Source organism: Mastigoproctus giganteus, chromosome 6, assembly GCF_048544385.1.
Source record: "Mastigoproctus giganteus isolate SK-2022 chromosome 6, ASM4854438v1, whole genome shotgun sequence".
Classification (NCBI taxonomy): Eukaryota; Metazoa; Arthropoda; class Arachnida; order Uropygi; family Thelyphonidae; genus Mastigoproctus; species Mastigoproctus giganteus.
The window spans coordinates 133,401,748-133,423,340 of NC_143580.1; the positions used below are offsets into that span (position 1 = coordinate 133,401,748).

The 21,593-nt window shown below is 37.8% G+C and overlaps 1 pseudogene; it reads right to left on the reverse strand.

Moving 5' to 3' along the window:
• Positions 1–21,079: 21,079 nt before the first annotated feature.
• Positions 21,080–21,189, reverse strand: LOC150084590 (U2 spliceosomal RNA; annotated as a pseudogene).
• Positions 21,190–21,593: the final 404 nt, after the last annotated feature.

A 21,593-nucleotide genomic window follows, 5' to 3' on the forward strand; every position in this document is an offset into this window, starting at 1 on the left:
GAAAACGTGGATTATTTGTACCAGTTTCTTGATGGCAATGGTTTAGAGATGCTGGATATTGCTACTAGTTCACCGAAGTCCCGATTGATTTTTTAAATGTCATTGTTGGGTTTTGAGGTGGTGATGATTTTTGAATCATCGGCATTTGAGTTGATGTTGGGAGTGGTTTGAAAAAGTCGCTGCCCTGAAATTGCTAGATGAACGCTGAAAATTCTCTTCCTTGAATTATACTTACGGATATAGCGACTATGATTTCTTTGGAATTAGCTGTGAGTACTAGGAATTTGTGGCTGATGCTTTAAAATTGATGGAGGTTATTGTATTTATTTAGAAGTGATTTTTAAAAGCTTCCAGGACTTCACATAATGGATTATCCAGCCTGATAGAGTCAACGCTTGAAAAACTTACTGAAATAGTCCTGACCCACCACCATCCTCGTATTTCCTGATTTGGGAAGTTGGGGGGAGGGAATTCATTAAAAATGGTTTAATTTAATTCTGACGAACATTCAGTATTCCCTAGAATGGTGTCGAAATTTATATTGTTACAAAGCTGATTAGAAACAATCCTAATTATTATATTTTAAAATTAATGTATAATTTATTTCTTGGCTTTTTAAAAATAAAAGCTTTAGTGCTTAGACAAGTCTCAATCTATTCGAGCGACAGAATTATCAAATGGATTCCGTTGTTAGGGTTACATATTACTATATTTGCATGGACTTGGAATGATCGCTGTAGTTATTTATACCGATTTCGCTCACTTCTCATGAGATATGGATGACGCAGCGTACTTTTGCTCAACATCACAACGGAGTGCACATAAGGAAAGTGAAGTCTCACACCGACCTCTCGGCATGACTTGGGACGAGGGCCTCACTTTTCAGAACCATTTTTCGACCATGAAAACGAAGACTTTCTCGGCGATATGGGCAATTCGACAGGAGCTGACGGGGTTACTCAACGTCGATGAAGTCGGCGGATACGTCCAGCTGTGTCTACAACCTATCGCACTATATACGTCACCAATCTGGTCTTCTGGCAGTCGAGTACTGGGTAATGCGATGGATGAACAGGGTCACGGACAACGCATTCACGATCTCCAGGGCTGTTTTGTATACTAACCTAAATATCACCCCCTGGGGAGTTCACATTTCATCCAGGAATATTCTTCTGTCTCAGATGCTAACTTGTGTGATCGACGCCCCCAGCCTTCATGGAGTTATTTCTACTCCAGGTGCTGGACTCAGTAATGACAACCCCTACTTACCGTTGCATTCTACACTGTCCAACCTCTGCTGTCTGAAGAACTTCTTTCCGAACAACGCAGTCACCCTTTTCAATTTTTATTGTCACAGAGGTTAGAAAGGGAAAATGAGTTCATGTGATATATGTGTACTTCTGAAACTCGTTTGATAGTATTAATAATTATTTAATATTAAAGAAATTACAATACAATGGAATAGTTTCACGGCTTTAAGCTATATTAAGTATTACATTTTTCATGTAAAATTTCCCTACTGTATCCCAACATTTCAAACAGGAGTCCCACAGGGATCATCATTAGAACCATTGTTAATTTAACATCTGCATTAACTATTTAGTTCAGCATGACACTGCTTGTAGATCAACGTTTCTCAGCCGATGGTTAGCGAACCCCTAGGAATTTTGTGGGAAAAATTAGCAATGGCGTTTTTTCAATTCCTGGTGCCCCGTATTTACCATTATTTAGTTTCCTTCCAGTTTCTTAAGACTGCATTTTCTTAAGCCGAACTTTAAAGCAATATGTTCTTCAAAACAAGCTCAGAGGTCTCGTAGCTTGAAGTAGATGGTTTTGTTTATTTTTTATTATGTTTGAGGGAATTTTAATATTACTACGTGCCCAAATACAGATTGATGACCATATCAGTGATTCGCTGTGATACATACTAAGTATCACAGCGATTTCTAGTCTACAATGGTCCATTCTAGACTAGACCAGACTAGAAAATATGCAAATTAGGACGATTCAATGTTCATTCATTACGAAATGGGCTTACAAAATTAATACCAAAATGAATTCCTATTTAAACACGCTTATCCTTAGATCTCTTAGTATCTTTATACATAGCCAAAGTCGAAAATTCATTTTGAAAAATTAGTCTTTATTTATAAGTAATTTCTTTTTAATTAAATTCAAACTTGTAAAAAACAACGCGTCAGATAAAACATTTTTAAAAGCATATTTCGTCCATTGAATTTTTGATTTTCGTCTGTTGGATGTGATTATTTGGTTCGTTTTGTATAGTTTTCTTAGTCTCGCTCAATGAATAATCTTAAAAATTAATTTTAAATTAATGTGGATTCAGTTATGAATTTATACTTATGAGTAAATATTTATGGAACTTTTTGTAAATTCTTTTCTGTTCTTTTGATTTGTTCTATTTTAGGGATTTTATATTTGAAATAATCGGATATTCCTTTAGCATTTTTACAATTGTGAAAAGGATATTTGCCTGTTTAGTGCGGTTTATAAATAAATAAATGCATATGGTGCATGCAGTCACCATCAAGCTGTACTTCATAGTTTCTGCTTTGGATATACGGAATTAATTACTGAATTAATCAACTCAATCGTTTCATGTAATTAAACCGGGCTCTCTTTTTTTTTTTATTTCAAGTGAACACGCAAACTGACGCATACTGCATTTCATGGAACGTCTTCCTAAACGTCTATAGAATTTGACAGATAATTAATTTTGTGTATCACTGTACAACGGGGGAAAAAATTAATTTTAAGCCTGTTTTACTTGTCCTCAGTTTCGTGTAGTAGTAGTTGACACTCGGAATGTGATGGCCTGCAGCAGGTTCGATCCTGGATGTGAATTCGTTTCTTGTATTACAATCAATTGGAAATAACCAGTTTTGAAATGATTTTCTCTCCTTGGCTGGGGAAACGAAAAATCAGTGAAGGTATTGCAAGTGACTTGACTTCATGTTTTAGTCTAATCAAATGCCAATTCAATATCTGAAAGTTTAACATAAAGAATGCATTTACTTTTATTTTATTTGGATAATACTATCACATAAGAATCGTACAGGACTTATGCGCTCAAATATCAAAGAGCTGTTTGTTATAATGATACACTAAGAAACAAAATTTAGTGAAATCCTTCTGAAAGTCCCACGTGCGTTAGTAATCTCTGATCTCCAATTTGCGCTGACTTAATTTCACATTTATCCATGTCCTTAAATGTTGTTTTTGTTTTTAGGCTCGTCAGCGACTTAGACCATATTACGCCATTGTGTATCATGTCTATATAAGTGTGCGTTGACGGGCTAATTTGCATGGTGTGCCTTCTCGCTCCTCCTAAGATCGAGTGACTACAGCTTTGATTGAAGAGGACTTAGAAATTCCTCCAGTCATAGATGGGAATAGAGCCCAGACTTCTCCAAACGAGTGAAAAAAGTTCCAAACCACTATACTGAGATGTTCTCTTGGCAGGTAGTATCCATGCATCAATTACACCAGATCAGGGTGTATACAAAGTTGCAATCAACTATTTCATGATTACTTTCACACCTGGATAAAACAAGCTGATTTCTTCAACCAGTTTTTCTTCACAAATGCCCACACCCAGTATAATTAAAGATCGAGATTAGCATACTAGGCCTCTTCAAGAAGTATCAAACGTGAATTTTATAATATACGCCATTAGCCAGAGACGTAGCTCAGCTAAAACGTTTTCTAGACGTTTCGAATATGCGCTCTAGGTTTGCAACTTTATGGCGTTTCATCGGTCTTCTGGAATCACGGGGTTGTAGTAATATCCTTTTGTCTCTGGTTGCACTTCATCAAATGGCAGACAACATAAAATTTTTACATAAAAATCACGAAAACAGCAGTAACATCTGAATTAGTTAAAAGAAGATTTGGTAATAACGATATGAGCTATGCAAGAAAGAAATTTTGAATGATTGAATGAGTTTCCGTCTCGTTGAAGTACGAGTATCGATTGAAACTAAGCCTTCCTGGACTCCTTCAGTCAATATTTCTATTTAGGCATTTCTCCAACAGGTAAACCGAATGTTGCAATTTTACTAAGAATACAGTGACGCTTCATAGCCTAGTTGCTTTAATGCATGAAACAGCAACATTAACCGTTTCAAGGCCTTGTTGTGTAATTCTGGAAATAGTCAGTAAAATGGAGTCGAAGCTGTGCTGGATGGAGCAAAAAAATGCCTTCCCAGTCAGAACTGAATCTCAGCCACAATGCGATTAAAAGTTCCTTCTATCAAAACAGGAATAAAAGGCCTTCCTGCTTACGAACCTAAATCTCATGCTCAAAAAGCGCTCTCCATTGAGCTACCGTGACCTCATATCTAGAAGTACTTTTGTTTATAATTAACTGATGGAAACATTTCTGGGTACTTGGGAACAATCAGTTGGTGTTTTTCCAATGGTTGAAGTTCCTGTATAACAGGGAATATTCTGTCATTGTTCTACAACGGGCTTTGTGAACACAGACAATTCCTTCCTATATTTACATAAACATACGTGTTTGTGTGGTGGTGGTGCATTGCGTGTCCTCGCTGCCTGTTTACTAACCTTCATCTCTCGCCCTTGACGTTTATGCAGCACGTGACTGCACTAAACAGCAATAAGAATCCAGGAAAGAAACTCACACGGCAATTGAAGCACACGACCTAGTGACATAAGTCGACACCCATGCGTACGGGTGCGTGTTCACCCAACAGCAGTGTCACCTGTAGGTGTAACGACCGGCCTACACGATTGTCCGCTACTCCCCGTACTCCCGAGGGTGGAGTTAGCCGTCCGCCTACGTAAGATGCAGCGGAAAGAAACCGCCTTGTTTCTACGACATCCGCGGTGATTGAGAACTGCGGGATGGTCTGAAGTGAGGCGAAAGCGTTGTGCAGTCGGGGAGTACCACGAGGAACTTCGGGTTTGGAAAATGTAACGCCTTTGTGCTCTTTACGTCATCTCTGCATGTTAGAACGAGGAAGAACTGACGGGGTGGGGGACAGCATGGCTGGAAAAGGAGAAAGATAACAGGAAAGAAAAATAGAGCACAAATCACAGCGAAAAAAAAGAAGATAAGAATGGGGGGGGGGGAGATTGGTTGCATAAAGAGGCTGCAGTAGTAGGAAAGATGACAAAATGGAATGAATGGATCGATAGAATTCAGTACAACAAAGAGGCTGTTGTTATGAAAGATAAATTGGACAATAACCAAAAGGTATACACGTAATATTCTTTTCCCGTTAGGTTGATACAAGGAATGAAATGTTTCTGCAATGTGCGTGCATATCGACTAAGAAATATATACGAAATACTGCCTTGCAGCATAATTTGAGATTTAACTTAGTTATTGATTCCACATCTGAGCAGTTAATTATCTGGGTTCAGTTTCCGTAATTGCATTTACAAGCAATTACGAAAATTGAGCACAAGGTCGTTCATGTAATTAGAACACACACTAGGTTATTTGATTTAAGAAAATAAAGATAGGGCAATTAACAGAGTTTTCGGAAGAATTGAATTTTGACATTTAGTATGAATTCAATTATATTTATTAACTAATCAATTTTGTGAAATTGATTGGCTAATAAATAGCGCCAGATTTTAAGCCAAAATACTGTATTTTAAACTTGAATAGTATCACAGCTCTTTCCAAACTTTTTTTTAGTAGCGGAACACTTTAATTTCTAGCTCCAATAAATAACGCATCGCAGCATAATAAAATGTACAACTTGTGAAATGTTTGCGAATCGTTCTGGAACAGGACATGATCTAATCAATGAGGATGTCTTTGTGTGTGCTAGGTGCAGAGAGTGTTAAGAAATTAGGTGCCAACTCAGCGTTCTGATGGGCGTCTATGATAGTTTGAAAAATCGGGTAGATGCCCTCGAAGATATTAAAGTGGGGAGCCATCAAGTTCTCCGCAGCCCATCTCAACGCCAGAGCTCACCCTTGTGCATCAGGCAACACAGTGGCAATCTCCAAGACAGAATGTGCCGGTCCCACAGGAGCTAGTTATTGTCGGTGAATCTTTTGTTAGGGAGACTGGTAATATATTGTGCAAAAAGGATAGGTGGAATAGGACCAGGGTACATTTGCCAGGGGCAAAAGTCGATGACGTTCTAGAGCAGATACCTTTTAAGGGAACAAAGGGTTGATATGTTGCACACGTTGACAATATCGATAATAAGAGTAGGAGATCTGTGGACTTAGTTAACAAGTACAGGTCAATGTTGAAAAAATGTCGCGAATTACGGTTAAATTTGAAAGTGTCTGCAATTCTGCCCAGACACGATAGGAGGAGTACATGATGAGAGCCTTGTCAATCAATTCGGTCCTGGACAGATTGTGCAAGGCTCATGGGTAGAATTTTTTTCAGCGTGGTCTGTGCTCGTTAACAGGAGAGATTGCTTCTACAGGGACGGGATACACTTAAATAGAAAGGGTGCAAGAATATTTGCTGATGCTATCGAGGCAGTGTTAGGTGGGTCGGAAAACTGCTAGATTGGGGCGATTCACAGACTGAAAGATTAACAGTAACCATAGGCAGAGGCGAAAGTGATTGTTGCACTGCTTCTACTAGAATGAGCAACAGCCTGGAAAGCAAGGTGCTGGGAATTTCAAGAACTAAGTTAGTGGGAGTCATCACGAAACAAATAAATACATGGGCTGTGTTAAGGTAACTAAGAATAAGAACAGGTGCATGTATACTTGCATGTGAACCAATGCTAGGAGTACAGTAAATAAATTTGAAGTGCTGGTCAAGTCATCAAAGATGGATATTGTTGGGATATCTGAGACATGGTGTCAACCAGATATAAGCAGTGCAGAATTTGAATACGGGGACAACAATGTGTACAGATAGGAAGGGAGGAGGGGTTGTGCTGTTAGTTAAGAAATATAAATTCTAAGGAAATGCATCCAGTTGACATAGATGAACAGTGCAATGTTGAGTCAGTTTGGTGTGACAAGTACTGGGAAAGAAAAAAAAATGAGAGTAGGGGTGTGTTATTGGCCTAATGACTCTGATGTGTACAGTACAACAAATAATTGAACAGAGAAAGAGAGTGGGCTAGTAACTCAGAATATCTTATAATGGCGGATTTTAATTTCCCAGATATTGATTGGAATGTGGAATGATCACTCGCACACTAGCAAGGCTTTTGTGGATTTATTAGATAATTTTTTCCACAGCAGCACGTTCGAGTGGGAATCAAAGAGAATAATACTCTTCATCTGATTATCAGCAGTGGTTATTCGTGCATTAAGAATTTGTAGACGAAGGAACCACTAGGTGGCAGTGATCACAATGTACTGATGGGGGATTTACTTAAAGACGTAACTACCATCGGGTGGTAAAGGGAAGCGTTTTGCTTTCATAAAGGTGACTACAGTAGTTTCAGACAGTTTTTAAATTCTATACTGTGGGACCAACTGATAATGTTACCAACAGCAAAAATCTAAATGGGAAGCATTCAACGAATTAATCTTGGAAGTTACTAGGCTTTTCAGACAAACTAAGAAATACCGTTGAAGGTTTAGGTTCAAGGCCTAAATGGATGTCAGATGAACTAATGAGACTCGTGGCAGAGAACAAAAGTGGATGGGATGCATACAAATTAACTGGAGACACAGGGTTCGGTGTTGGGCCCATTGTTGTTTTGTGTATTGATGAAGGATATCAGAATTAATGACCAAGTTTGCAGATGATACAAATGTTGACATAGTTGTTAATGATAGTTTGCTACTGCAACAGGATCTAGAAAAGTTGGGCAGATTGGCTGAGAAGTGGCAACTGAAGTTTAGCATTGACAATTGCAAAGTACTGCATATCGGTAGACCGTAGAAGTAACTCCAGAGAAACGTACCACCTGTGTGGTACTACACTCAGGGTGGTAGAGAATGAAAAAGACCTGGGGGTAATTATGCAGTCAGATATGAAATTTTCTGAGCAGTGCAGACAAGGAGCCAGAGCAGGTCATGGAGCCTTGTCAATGATATACAGGAATTTTGCTAGTAGGGAAAAGGAGGTGATTATCCCTTTGTATAAGGCAATGGTAAGCTTACGCCTTTGAGTACTGCGTACAGGTCTGGAGGCCTCATTTTAGGAAAGATGTAAAGTGGCTGGAACGAGTACAGAGATAGGCAACACGATTGGTAAGGAGTAGGAAGGGATCCTCTTACCAAGAAAGGCTTAAATTCTGTAAATTGCTGTCTGGAGACTAGGCACATGCTCGGTGATCTAATTGGTGTGTACAAGTCCCTGAATGAGTTGAGCACGCTCAAAGCTGATGGTATCCTTTCTCTCGCTCGAAATACGAACCTGAGGTGGCAGGAATTTAAATTGTGGAAAGACAGTTGCAGAATAGATGTGCGGAAATTTGCCTTTAGCCAGCGGGTAGTTTATTGCTGGAAGAAACTTCCATCTGTCGCTGTGGAACTTGATAGCTTAAATAAATTCAAGGAAGAACTGGATAAACTTTTAGAGCGAATAGATGTGTGAAATGTGATTTTTTTATTATTATTTTATTTTTATTTATTTTTTATTTTTTGCTGATGCTGTATAAGATTGCTTTCTTGCGTAATATTCCTCTACTAATGCTAATCTTAAAATATATTTACGGAGCACTTATTCTTTTGTGGCTATTTGGATTTTGAGATGAAAAACATAATGTTCAAATATTTTTTTAAAACAAAATCAAAATATAAGCATAAAATATCATTAATGCGCAATTGCTATCAGGAATACACGTATAAAGTATTATAAAAAATCAATCAAAATTAACAAATGTGTTCTACATAAAGAAAAAAAAAAGTTATATGCATATAGACGTGTCGAGTGAATATATTTGTACACCGATGAGCCAAAACATTACGACCACGTACCTAATATGATGTTGGGCCTCCACGTGCAGCCAAAACAGCTCGTACCCGGCGAGGCATGGACACAAAAAGATTTCTAAATGTGTCTTGTGGTATCTGGTACCAACACGTAACCAGGAGATCCTTTAACTCCTGTAAGGTCCGTGGTTGAGACGTCGCAGACTGGAGTTGCTGTTCCAATGCAAACCACAGATGCTCGATGGGATTTATGTCTGGGGAATTTGGAGGCCAGGGCAATACATGGAAGTCTTCCTCATGTTACACGAACCAGTCTCGAACAATTCGGAGGGTGTAGCATGGCGCATTATCCTGCTGAAAGACGGCACCGCCAGAGGGGAAGACTGTTGCCATGAAAGGTGTACCTTGTCAACAATGATGTTTAGGTAAGTGTAAAGTATGTTTAGGGTCAAACGGCACCAGGATTTTCCTCAATCTCCGCGTGGTATACATTGTCTTGTGATGCAGAACATTGTAAAAGTCCGAGATTTAAAGGTATATGGGTATTCTTTACGTGTAGAGTTGTGTACCGTTGTTCCTCTCGCCAGATGTTTAGGTAAGGTGTGTTTAGTGTCAGACTGCCAGGGGTTCCCCCCATCTCCGCATTAATGTTTAAGTATGTATGTATTTTATGTAAGGGCGGCTCCTAGAACAAAGTTCCTCTCCGCCTCGTTGCACTGCTCATTTTTGCAGACTCTGTTAAGGTTAGGCCATATGTGTGTGTACTGAGGAAGAACAAAAAAGAAAGTAGAAGAGAAAAAAAAAATTAATTCCACGGAGGGAATTTTCATCCCCACTCGGGAGAAAGTGATAGGATACAAAACATTTTGTTAGTGAGCTTATGTTTGTATTGTGTAGTATAATGTTGTGTTTGGCCTTTTGGTTATGTAGAAGCCGCAATCACCAGGACATCCGCTTCCACGCAGGAAGGCAAGGCCTCCCTTGCTACTAGCTCGACCCCCCCGAGGGAGGAATTCCCCAGAGAGAAATTACTTACTGGATGAAGAGGAAAAAGGGGGTAGGATGAGAGAGGAGGGGACCTCTCAGCCCAGAGGGGTCCTGTACCAGGGTGTAGTGCGAGAGAGAGAGAAGAGAATGTGGCTGTCCAGAACCGGGGCGCTCCAGTTCATGGCAGAGCGCGAGAAAAAAAAAATAATAATAATAAATAGAGAATGAAAATGTAGGGAATGATGTTTAAGTAGGTAGTAGACGTCAGAGTGCCCGGCACATGGATGACTGGACCCAAGGTATCCCGGCACAACATCGCCCAAAGCATGACACCGCCGCTACCGGCTTGTTTTCGTCCCACGGTGCATCTAGGCGCCATTACTTCCCCAGGTAAACGACGCACACGTACCGGGCCGTCCACGTGGTGCAACAGGAAACATGGTTCATCGGACCAGACGACTTCTTCCAACACTCAAGGTCCAGTTTCGATGCTCGCGTGCCCATTATAGGCGCTGTCGCCGGTGAACCGTAGTTAACATGGGCACTCGGAGCGGCCTGCGGCTACGCAGCCCCATTTTCAGCAGGGTTCGGTGTACTGTCTGTTGTTACACATTACTCCCGTCACCAGCATTCCAATTACCGGCGAGTTGCGCCACAGTTGCCCTTCTGTTGCTACGTGCCATTCGGGAGAGCCTTCGCACACCTCGAGCATCGATGAGCCGTGGTCTTCCAACACCTCGCCGGCGGGTCGTGACCACAGCTGACCGTGAGCATCCCGCCAGTCGTGCCGTTTCGGATATGCTCTGACCCAGTCGTGTGGCCATTACAATTTGGCCTTTGTCAAATTCGCTTAAGTCTGATGCCTTTCCCATCTGAAGAACAACAGTAACACTGATTAACGGAGCTCTGTATCAGGTGTTTTATATACCCTGTCCCGACCCGCACACGCGCCGTAGTTCACCTGCAGTTGCTTCGATTTGCATAACGACTCGTTGGTCATAATGTTTTGGCTCATTGGTGTATCATATCCAGTAAGTGATCTGTCAATAACCGGAAAAAAATTACTGTTAAATTATACTCATACAAAAATTGTACGTTTCAAATATGCAGATTTTAAATTGAACAAAAAAAGGATTTTTATTAATTACGATTTTTTTTACGGAACACAGTTTGGGAAACGTTAGTCTTATATAAATTAAGTTCGAACACAAAAAATGAATACCTCAAGTGAAACGTATGTGTAAACTCGTTAATTTATTTATATGAATGACAAAATATGAAACATAAGTCAAATATTAGTAATAAGTTCAACAACGTTTCTTCATCTTTTCTCCAAAATTCCCGGATAATGAGTTCGTTGAGATTGAATGGAGCTATCCATGTGATATCATGGAGAACATTTTTAGGTGCGTTCGCAAATGCGACAGTCCCACTGTTTTCACTATGTCCGTCAGTTTGTCCGTCCACATGTAACAATTCGACCTCCCAGGGGACAGATTTCTGTGAGATTTCGTATTCGAGTTTTAGAAAGATTTGTTGAGTCTTTCCATTTTTCATTAAAATCGTTTATTGGCTGTATAAATATTTTAGTAAAAAAATTACATCTAAAATTATAAAATACGAAAGCGTTGATATTTCATTTTTATTATTAAAAGCTGGCGACCACTGGTTACCTACTATTCTAGAAAAATTGCGAAAAGAGACCCTTCTTGAAGCCATGAGAATGCACAACACAAGATAGCCTTGGTACAAAAGTGGTGCTTATTTCTGCGTTGTAAGTTTTGTTTACGCAACCTCTTGTTGAAGTACGGCAACTTGAGGTTGCATAATTGTAGAAATTTTTCTACGTTTATGGCAGCTTTGTTGAGGGGAAAAAAGCCCAAGAAAAACATTGAAAAATATGTTCAAAACGCGCAGTGGTTACGATTGGTGTCTTTCCATTCAAGGCATGAATTCGATCAAGACAAGAGGAATTTTTAGCAGTTGTGTGGATACCAACATAATTACGCTAACGATTACTCATATGAGAGTAGCCTGACCTTGTTACATTTACCTGTCACCTGCTTTGGAAATTCTCCACTTAAATCTTATACTGGTTTTGTACGTAAAATGCAGATTTATGTTTTTAGCATATCCAAATACATCCCTATATAAAAAGTCCCTATTGCACGAAATGGGACACCAGCATTTGTTTTACCTTAGATAGGTCGTTCAATGTCGAAAGCAAGACCGGATGTTGCTACTTGCAGTTCATTATTCTGGTTTACATCCGTTAATTTTGTCCTTGTATTGCCCTTGGAGATTTGCATTCCCAAAAAAATAAAAACTGTTTACAAGTGCAGGTACTCCCGAATATAGAAGACATCCAGGAGTACCTGCATGCATTGCATTTGCAATTAAAGAAAGTCTTCGCTGTAATGGCCTTTTTATTCTGTAGTGTACTTTATTCCAAAAGCTCTATTTAGAAATCTTCGCGCTTTACATTTTAATAATCAATAATTCAAAGATTAATAATACACCCTTCCACTCTTTGGTATATCTCAAGAGACAGTGTCTCTTGAGAGAAACTGCTAGTGTTTTAAGAGTTAGGCAATTAATTTGGTGAGTTTAACTGTTAAACCAGACTAGATGTTGTTGGCTCCAGTTGACGTAGGACGTTTTTTCTGGATTTAAAAGTATGTAGACCGTAAATTGTCTTGCATAAACATAAGATTGTTAATATTCTATATCGGACCATACGTTTCTGTTTTAGAGGTAAGTTTCAATCTAATATTCAACTTGAACTCTTTTATAATGGAAATATATTCGTTGTCTACTGATAAAGTAACTCTAGGGTAGCTTTGGAAGTGCTTGTAACGCAGTTTGTTTCTTGGAGGTTTCCTAATAACCTACAATGGACAGTAAGCTGTCTTCAGCTTTGAGTTACCAAAGCCTTTTTTGGATTCCCCTTCTCTCCTTCCCTCTCTCGCAGCTAGAACCGCTCTTCTTCTACACTGTATGGGAAACACTTGGATTTCATTTCGATTCCTGAACTTAAAGACCTTTTATGGGCTAATTTCACCACAACGTGGTCGCGTTGGGCTAACTTTGGTATCTTGTCCCAAGAACACAGGCAATCCGAGCCTTTTTGTCTGGGGAGGGGAGGGGGGGTGTTAATAAAATAATAACATATCTCACTGGGCTTAGGCTAATTCGGCATTTATTCTGAACAATCTAACCTAGTTTTCTTTTATTTCTTTTTAAAGACAGCTCATAACAATCCAAAATGAGTCCGATGGATTGTTTTTCATGCGTGGGAAGTAAAATAGATGAGATGGGAAGCAGGGAAATAGGTCGCTTTTCTGTTCTAGATATTACCCAATCTTGGTTAGGTAACAGAATTTGAATATGAACAACATGCATTGTTTTTCACTACGTATGGCGTGTTCCTACATGGATTGCATGTACAAAATACATCAATTACTGAATATAGACGTTCGTGTTGAATGAAATCTAAGAGAAAGTTTTAATTACAAAGTGGCATTTGTTGTTTCGTTTTAAACAAAAGTTTTATTGTCTGGATGGTTGTTTAAAAGAAGATTCGTAGTTTGAACTCTGTCCCCGTCCATAATGACCAAAACTGAAATGTTAATTTCAAAGTTCTAATCATCAACATTAAATTCATATAAAATAACTGCACGCAATGTAGTATTTAATTATTTTATTAACCACCTAACAGAAATATGCATTTCTACTTCCTACGCATTAATTATACTGTATATCGCTTTAAATTATTTTACAAGTAGATTATTAAGTTTTTTTAAAGCGTGTGTACTTATTGCTGAGCAACGTAGAATATTTGTCGGAATTTGTGGTTATATTATTCAAGGCTGTTTCTCTGACTCACTCTGAATTGCTGGGGCGTAGCTTCAGGGAGGAGGAGATGTGGTTTGATGAATACAACCTGAACGTCTTACTTTCGCTAATCATTATCCTATCGTGCGATTATGTGACCTGTAGGTGTAACTCTGACAAATATCCTGTAATAAGAATTCAAAACTTGGACGTCGTACAAGAAGTAATGTTTCTTCAAATATTCCAAGGTGAAAAGAAAAACTCGAACATGGTGTAATGTTACCTCCTATAGGGTGTAGTACCTTTGATTTCTTAAAATTATTTTGTATTTTCTTCATTTCTTAAAAGTAATTATTAATTTACTACTGTAAAGATAGTTAAAAAACGATTTTGAAACTACAAAGTGGTTTTAAAACCATTCAGTCAAATAAAAGTTATCTTTATACAAGTTTCCAGCCAGTATTTTAACAGTCACTGTTTGATAGTTTGCTAGATATGCGGTATCTGCTTGGTCTATTGTAAAAAAACTTCAGAGCTGGGTTTCCAATAGGTGGAATATAAATTTCCAGTAGATACAGCAACATTTATTATTTTTGTCATGGGTTTCTGAAAGTAACAGGAAATGTAGGATTAATGCGTTTAGTTTATGGTAGTAGCTTGCAAGGGAGAGGAAGTAACTGATGTTTCGAGATCAATACACAGTTATATCGAATACTTTAAACAACTCGTACAATTCTGGTAAAACTGTAGCACATTTTTCCCGTTATAACTGTGTTACAGTTTATACATTATTCGATCTAAAGTTCGGATTTTTAAAGCTTCCGTAGCAACCTAAATAGGACACTGGGTGGAGTAGTACGGTTTTAGTAGGCGTAATGTGAAGCCCACATACCCATCACGTAGGGGATTGCTTAACCTTGAACGAGGAAAGTTCCAAGGCAGTGGAAAACCATTAATTCTTCTTGATGTTCTCTGGCACTGAAACAACGTATAAATGCAATTTCCTTGAAAACCAGCTTTGGTGCAACTCTTGCAGGAAAATAACGTAATAATTAATAATCCGCAGAATTTCGGCACAGTATGTGTTGAGGAATTAGTGTCAATTAAATCTTCAGATAACTCGAGATTTATGAGATGATGGAAAACGCACTGAATCTCCTTGCAAGTTTGTTTTTTTATTTAGTTTAATTTATTTCACGCATATTGACCATCCCATAGAAAAAATGCAGGAACATCAATTTTTGTTATTTCACAAAGGTACGAGAAATATAAATGACTCCTTCCATCCTTTATTCCATTAGCTTTCTGCTAGAAACGAAAAGACAACGACGTAGTGGATACGTCGTTGTCTAATTAGAAGGCTTTAATCTCCATCTCCAGACATCGGAATGATTTATTCTTATTGTAAATAAAAATCCTCAGTGACAGTATAGTGTTGTTTCGCTACTTATCGGTTATTTGGATTAGTCCGGGTTCGAGTTCTCGTCGATGACTGGACGAATTTCAAAGGCTTCTTGATGAATTTCTAAAGTATTGTTCGAAATTCCTCCCCCCATCTCACTACTCTCATTTGTAAAGAAAAAAATCAGTATTCTTCACTGTTGGGAAAGCAAGTCCCATTCCTTCCCAATTTTTGGTTTGTAATGCCATTTGTATACTGTAAAACATATTAGATTTGAATATCAGTCGCCCATAGCCTTTTGATTTTTGCGTGTTACATTTTACACTAAGATTATCTTTAGAGAAAAAAAAATTTAATGTGCAAAAGATAGTAATTAATGACGTAATACGTTGCAAAACCAAATGAACTGGCGATGAGGTGGCCACTACGCTGATGATATTGGGAGCTTTTGAAGAGAAATCGGAGGCCGTCATCACATACGAATACGTACATCGATCTTCAGACCGCATTAAATGCGATTTTCCAGACTTGACTTCGTTACCCATGCGGATGTCAAGATAATTACTTTGATCTGCCCACATCTCTTCAAGTGCAGATCAACATCAACCAAAAGCTGACAGATTTTGTGATCTTGTTGTCCTTTTAACTTGTCAATTAACCCAAACAAAATCAAAGCAGATCATGGAAGGAATCTCCTCCTGTTGTTGTCTACATTACCGACAGTATTAATATCCATAATGTTTCGGTGCATTGCGACCTTGCTATCTAGTTCAATACTAAACTGCTTTTCCACCAACGTGTTGACTTCCTACTCACAAATTCGCTCGTCTTGACTGGAAAGCAAAAACGTAGCTACGTTTTTGCTTTCAGGTCGCAGGACTGCTGAAACGCTATGTCAGCAGTCCTGCGACCGTCAGTGGATTTATCATATCATGCATCTACCCACCTATCCTGTATAGTGCAGAGATACGGACGTCAGTTGAAACACAAGTCAAAAGGGTTTTCGCCAGAGAGTACTAGCTTCTCAGAGGTTCTCCTGAAAAGTTCGCCTTCCCTTGCATGCCACAATCACCATAACGACAAGAGAAGTGGGCACTGTTCGTCTTCCGCAGGCTACAAAGTGAAGAAGAGTGTTCTTCTCGGGAAAATGTTTTCGGGGCTAATCTCCGAACATTACTTTTGGTATGTTTCCTTTTGGAGAATTTCCCAAAGCTGGCTCGGCGAAAAATCCTGTCTTATTATCATGCTTCAACGGGCTCTTTCTCTCAGGAAGCTTTCTGCTGAGTTATGATCCCGTTGATCCAGTCCTCGACTACGATTTATGTTCCTTCCCACAAAATTCTCATTAAAAGAAGGAGAATTCTTGATTTGATCGCCAAAACGATTGTGATTCGAAATTGTCCACAACAAGACGGCATGGATGCCAATTTTGAAACAGTTTCCTGCAGTCAGTATTTACAGTTTTATTTATTTTTTTTTTTTTTTTGAAGCTAAAAATATAGTATTGAAAAATGGTATTGTTCGCAAATACATATAATTAGATCAACTTTTAGTTACAAATTATTATGAGTGAATTATGGTTATCATTTAGTTTTGATTTCCAACCTGGGTAGTGAACAGTTCCGCGGATAGATGGTCGACTACCCTCTGTACCTGGAGGAACCAAATAATAAACTTTAAATCAAGTACTTGAACCCTGCAGAGGACAGCATTTAGAACGCCTCTCACACAAAGGTACAAATAATTCCAAGGATGTTTGGAAAGTCAAGCATGGGCATGATCAAAGGAAATGATACTGCGGTTTCTAGACTGGAAATAATTAACTCGAAGAAATGTGGGGTTAGCCGTCTTGTAATTGTAAGCGGGTCTTTGATGGTTTTAAAATTACAATCACAGACAATAGGTGTGCCCTCTAAACGGATGTGATTGTTGAGATAATTACCACCAACCATTGTAATCGAATATATATTTCTTTAGTGCCTTGGGGAAATAATTAGAAAACATTGCTGTTTCCTTGTTCGGTTTACCGCCTGGATGTGACACGAAATATTTCTCTTCAGGTGATATATTGCAGAACGGATAGGTTTTCCTTATCGTTTCCTTGACCAAGCTGAATCAAAAAATAAGCACACCCAGCTTTAACACGTTGGTTGGCCCTGTCAATTCGGTACTGAACAGCTATCTGTGTTCTGATGTTCTTTCTAATAACGTTTGACGATGCTTTGTAACTGTTCAAATCCAATTGCTTAATATTTGTACTCCAAGGTTTTGTACACTAATTCCAATAATCACTAGTACTGGTTTACAAAACAGAAACCATAGTAATTACTGGTATTAGTGTACAAAAGCATTTCTGCTATATTAGACAAGTAAGAACAACAACCTCCTGTGCCTAAGGAATAGTCTTAAATGGAATTCAAGGTTTTAACCTTAATTAACCAGACACAATCTTTAGCAACGTATATACACTCGAGGTCCCAGAGACCAAATGCTGTAGAATTTTTTGGTCATTAATAATTTGAATGATAATAGTACTATTTCAGCAGCATTATTATGTTTTAATCCTATAAAATTTTAATTTAATTTTTTAAAATAAATAAATACTAAAGAAAATTTATTTTACTTCATAAGTTAATTTAAACAATTCTTTTAATTAAAAATGCAATAAAATTCTTTCGCAGACCTTAAAATAAAAGGATACGTTAGGATAAAATCTTTAAAAAAAGATAAAAACAGGACTCGTTAAAATAAAAAGTCAAATTTCACTTTGCGAAATCTTAGTATCTGAGTTTACCATCCCTAACCAACTTCGAGGCCGCGCACTACTATCTATTTCATTATCATCTGGTTGCTAAGTTCGTTTTCTCAGACATTGCACAACGCATAAAATTCAATATATATAATAAAATATATATTTACAATATAACACTATACATTTTAAAATGCCCTATAAACAATATAACAGAGACTTAAAATCTCTATATACATTTAATCTATGTACAGTTTATTTATATGTATGTAATAAAATCCATTAAAAACATTGCATACGCTATGTAATTTTAAAACCCTCCCTACCTAAAAAACATCATCATCTATGAATTACATAAAATATTTAAACACAATCTTAATTAGCAATTTAAAATCCTCCTATACTGACTGTATATAGCACAATGTGCTACGTAGTCTCAGCCCCACATCGGCAATTAGGATTGTTTCCAATTCCTAATGAAGCAAGTCTGAACTTCAAACCTTGACCGGTTATTAATTTCATCTTGTAGCCAGAAATGGGCTACAAGATGGCCTCCATACTAAATTGCAGGAAGAAGCACCTTGTAAATCAACAAGTATTTCAGTTTTTTTTAAATTTATATTCTTTTAATTTAATTCGATTTTGAATTTGATTTCACCTCTACTGGATCGCGAGTGTGTGTGTGTGTGTGTGTACAGTTATTTTATGTATTCCAGCGTATCATGACAAGTCGCGTACATTCCTCTAATGCTGTACGTGACGTCACAAAACTTTAACGTTTCATAAAGAACATTTTTGATTGTTTTTGTTGTCAGAGTTCGCTGTAGAAATTCTGAATTAGAAGTAGCTGGAATTGAGATCAAACTCTCCTTGACGTGATATTTTAGTTAGAAAAAACGTGGTTATTTAACTTATTTTTTTTAAATCTTCGCATCGTATCAATTTAAATTGTACCAGCTGTGTTTCTGATTACTTTCAAGTCATTTAAAGAAGCTGTTATCGCCGCATCCAACACATCAAACAAGTCGTATAATGACACGCCAGAATAAACGAAATAAATTGAACTGTCTGTCTGATCAAGATTTAAGAATTGACTGACTGTTCTTTCTCTCTTCTATTCTTACACTTCGTGAAATCGTATGTTTAATTTGCGATTCCCCACTTGTTCTTTGCCAATGGATTTATTCTGTGTCATGTTTCTTTTCACGCAGGTACACGCACAGATTTATTTTTCAGTAAATACTAAAAGAACAAAATGATTATGAATAATTTATTCTGCCAGTTCACTTTAGGCTTATATTATACAAACCACGCATACATTTGTGGCCATTTTTTTCCTCTGATATCTATGAAATTGTAATAATGAATAGCCATAAGGAAAATGTAATAATTCATAATTTTTTAACGTTGATTTTTTTTCTTTTGTGTTTTTTCTGAAACAGTATTTTTCTATGTATGTAATTATGGTGTGCTGTATATAAAATTGTTTCTTGAGAAGACATTATCGTGGAAATTCCTGTTACCTTGTCCTAATCTGAAATCTTAGTATAAAACTACGTTTTTATGATTCTATATACAAAAATCATTTTCTCCCTTTACTGCATGACGGTTTTCGCCAGCCTTACATTGATCGTGACATTTTCAACCTTATTCTTGACTGTAAAAATAGCAGATCGTTAATTTTGGTAAATTACTACTTTTCTTTTCTTCTTGAATAATGGGGATATCGTCTACTGTTTAAAGTTAATTATACAGCTTATGAGTGATGAAATATTACAGGGCAACGTGATTAATATACGAAGGCCTCGTTGAACGAAGACATCAAGGAAGATAATCATGTACGATATTTAGCCAACTTTCCGAATGGAAAACAGCTTATCAAATCAGGGTGTCTGCGTGGGTCTTTCGGAATAAATTTTCTCTTCTATAGACCGATCTAAACTAAATTTACAGTACAACTTGCAATTTACAGTACAAGTTAATTGTTTCATTTCGATCTATCCAGTTTTTTTTATGCAGCAACCAAAAATAATTAATAATAATAATAAACCAAACAGAATATTCATACTATTCCAATTCCCACAGGCTAATCATCCAATTCTACTTTGAACTTCGCCCGATTCGTTGTCCTGTCGCGTTGGGAGGTAACTGATATCAGTGTTCCATAACCAGCTGCCCTTAGGTGAATTTCCCGAGTATCTTTTGTTACTCCCGAGATTTTATATTTGTGCCCTGTTGTTTTTGTCTCACCTATGAGGGAGAATAGACCTTCCTAATGAATTTTATTCAACTCTTTCACCGTCATGTACACTGAAATCGAATCTTCCATTAGTTGTCTAACTTTCCGGTCCACTCCTTCTAAGCCATTCTTCATATGTGCATCAATTTGTACTCACCACTAATCTGGTCTCCTTTCTTTGAACTCTCTCCAGAAGTTCTGTATCTGCTTTTTCAGTTGCGGCCTGCGGACCCGAATACAATATTCTAAATGCGGTCTAACCAACGTCTTCTATAGAAATATAGTGACATCCTTCCTACTAGCAAAGGCCCTGTGTGCGTGCGTGCGCCAGCCACCAATGCAACTAAGGCCATAAGCATTCAGTATAATTTGTCTGTAGATTGATTGTGTGTATTCTGTGGTCGATTTGCCAGTTTGTTGGACGAAAAACCTATGCTTCTGGAAATAAAACCTGGCAACCTTGGGCTAGGACCAACTAATTCAATCACATTGCGAAAAATCATTTGTGAATCATAACTTCCTCGCGCCATTGACGATTCAAACCGCCCAGTCCTTTTCCACCTAATAGGCGGGGGGCGTCAGTGGTTATATCCATTGTGCTACTCGCGAAGACAGCAAAGGTCATATAAATCATGGGTAGGACATCATGTGCGTTCCTGGCCGCCTGTGTACTGCATGGAATATCAACCTAAGCATGGAATCGTAACACCGAAGTCTGTCTTGAACCACTTTTACCTCCTCTAACTTATGAGTCCAGAATTGCCGTATTTAGAATTTATATTTATATTTAGAATTAAACGTATATACTTATGACATGATTAAAGCTTAAAACTTATAATTGAATGATTAAACTGTAATTAAACCTTATAGTTAGAATTAAACTTTAGTTTCCAGTTTTCGGGCCATATATACTACCATTCCAAGTCATTTTGAAGCAATGTAGCCTTGCTCCAATTCTTAACCACACTTTCCACCTTCAACTCAGCAGTAAACTGTGGCAGCTTCTATTGGTTACCCTCGTTAGTATCATTTATGAAAGTTAGGAATATGAGAGGGTATTAAGCTGGTAAGAACAGACACTACACTTTGATCTTAGCCAAAAGGCCGAGAAGCGATAGGAATAGGAGAGAACCCAACACCGAATCCTGAGTAATCTTACGTTTTATACTGATCCACCGTGATCCTTTGTGATAATCTCCTGTCTCCTGACTTTTAGCTGGCCTGCGATTTAGCGTAGGATTTCAGCAATAACTCCAGTTTCTTCCAGTTTTGATAGCAGCCTTTGATATGAGATGGTATCCAAAGTTTACTAAAGTGTGTTTATGTATATATACAGGGCGTTTAAAAAATGATGGTCAATAATTTAAAGGTGAAAAGTAAAACCTAAAATAAGCAAAAAAGGTTAAAGTCCCCCACCCTAATGGGATAGTCGTATTTACTAGTCCATTCAATCTTCCTAAAGGAATTTTTGTTATACTGCTTGGAGTCATTTAGCTTGTAATAATACTCCCCACCCCTTT